Genomic DNA, 2,500 nt, shown 5'->3' with positions numbered 1-2,500 from the left:
TTTACCTAAATTTTATTGTTTTCTATTGTATTTTATTCTTATTCTCATACATATTTTCTATTGTACATTAGTTTCTATTGTTTACTTATCATATATATATACTTGTTTATTTCTTATTCATTTTGACTTGAGAATAACGATATCTAAACGTCGTCTAATTTTTTTTAAAGTGTTTTTAAATCAAAATTTTTTATCGCTCAACTTTCTAGTCAAATGTTACAATAAGTCACTACTTATAAAAATTAACTGCAACATAAACTTTGCATCCCGGGTGTGCATGCGATCTAAAAATTCATTTGAGATAATTATCATGTGGTACATGGATTCGCTCCCTTAAACTTACATTCTCTTCCTTTAAAATAGTATTATCTGTACTTTTAAAAGGTAACCTTGTGTCTTTGTGGCCCTTGCAGGGATTAGAATCACGGACTACCAAAGAAAAGTAAGTTGTGTAGCGGACAGTGTAAAAGGACCAAAAGAGGAGACGAGGGATAAAATAACCATTATCAAGAAAATGCTTGATGAAGTTTCTACCTTAGCTGAAATTTGTGGAGGTATGTTGACGACAGAAAAAAAGTAATTTCCTAACAAATGTATTGTAGATTTGTAAGAATTATTTCATGAATTCGCGTTCTGTATTTTAAATCGCTCAGATAGTATGCGCGCTAAGATTGACTAATTTAGTGGGCCGTATTCTGAAAATAAGGGATTTTAAAATTCACACTGTTTTAAAAACAAATTTCAAACAAATTTGTTTGTAAAGATTAATTTCCCTCAGTTAAAACGTATTTTGTAGTGAGAGTGGAAGTTGCCTTTAAAAAGCCCGCGTAAACGACAGCGGTCGTTGCCTACGCTTTTTCAACCTTTTCAATCTATTTTGATGCCGGTTGAAAAAGTTGTTCAAACGTACCTGCAAATGGTTTTTTTTCCCAATAGAAAGCGAAAAACCCAAACCAACCTAAAACGGGTGATCCCAAAAGAACTCGTCCTCAAGTTTCCTGGCTTGCTCTCTCTTCCCTTTTCCTATTGCCCTCTTCCATACTTCTTTCTTATTTTGTTCTCGTTTAGTGGTATAAATTAACTTACTTTTGGCAACACGAGTCCATCAGCCAAGAGTAAGATTCACCCAAATTAGCTCAGTCCCCATCAGCGTAAGAAAAGTGTCTATTTTTAAACCAAGTTTTGCGGGAAATAAACAATAGACCAAATCGGCTGACTCAATGTTACAAGCACCCAATTCAAACCACATTTTTCTGATGCTGATGGGGACAAACCTGATACTAGATTCTTGCTCTTGGGTAATGAACTCTTGGTTTTGGCAATCGAAAACTCGAAATGTTACCTCACGATTTGACTAGGTCAGATGTCAATGATATGTTTTCAACTGTAGACTAAATTGTCTTGACATTTTTTCTTTTTTTCAAGCTTGTGGAGGGAAATGCATAGACATGACAAATGGAAAATACAGCTGCCATTGTGCGGTTGGCTGCAAGGGTGATCAATGCGAGAGTAAGGGAGATTTGTTTTTCTTATTTATTGCTTTATTTGTACCAATAGGCCTAGTTCGATATATCAATATTTAGGCATGGCTACGAGGCTTTGTGGTCAAATTTCACGGCTCAGTTCTGGTTTCTTTAATTTGTCTCACAAGTCTCAAGCCCAGAGAGATTTCTAAACAAAGGAATATTCAAATTTAACCATTAACCCTCGTAGACATGGGTTAATATTATATTAATATATCAAGCATTGCTTCCGGCTTGCATGGAATCCAGCCGTCAATTTGTATAAATCAGAGGATTTGCATAATTATGCATAATCAACTTGCATAATTATGAGCATGGCCGAGTGGGCCAGTGGTCAGGGCAATTGCCTTGAGATATGGAGGTCCCCGGTTCAACACCATTTGTGACCACCAGCTGAAGCTGTTCCTGGACATCCCTGATTTAATTTCTCAGCTGCACTAGTAAATGGCCAAATGATTTGCCTCCGGCCATTTGGGATATTTATCATTGACGTTTCATTCCGAGAAGCTCCTTGGTGACTGGACCATTTTACAATTCTGTGCTCAGTCACCAAGCCTTTAAATAAAAGCGAGGCTGGAGTTGACCTTATTGATACAAACCTCCTTGCTTTTCTTGTGTAAATCATGTTGTAATGTTAACAAGTTTCTATTTATAATTTGATTTATTATTTATTTTTTGATTTCTAATTTCAGTTAATTTGTAGTCTTCCCAATTAGTAGAGCACTCGTGCTTGGCTAAATAACCTTGAGACTTAAATAAAGTGATTACGGTGATGGGGATGATGATGATTATTATTATTACTATGAGCAGTTGATAGAGTGGTTTTCAATTGAGTGTCGAAAGTAATTAGATAATTACTTTGGTTTATGATTACTTCACTCAGTGATTGGTTCAAAGTTCTCGCGCCATTTTTTCAACCAATCAGAAGTGAAACCAAAACCAATCGTGGCTCGCGCGTGCACATTTTCCCGCGCTTT

The 2,500-nt window shown here is 35.9% G+C and overlaps 1 protein-coding gene across 1 annotated transcript in view; it reads left to right on the top strand.

Moving 5' to 3' along the window:
* Nucleotides 1–2,500, top strand: part of LOC137988531 (uncharacterized) — a gene marked incomplete at its 5' end in the record, with an annotated part of 670,231 nt that overhangs the window by 279,881 nt on the left and 387,850 nt on the right. The window lies entirely within an intron of this gene.

The sequence above is a fragment of the Montipora foliosa genome, unplaced genomic scaffold (assembly GCF_036669935.1).
Source record: "Montipora foliosa isolate CH-2021 unplaced genomic scaffold, ASM3666993v2 scaffold_420, whole genome shotgun sequence".
Lineage (NCBI taxonomy): Eukaryota > Metazoa > Cnidaria > Anthozoa > Scleractinia > Acroporidae > Montipora > Montipora foliosa.
Note: the sequence above shows the minus strand (reverse complement) of the source record. Positions and strands in the feature narration are given on the sequence as shown.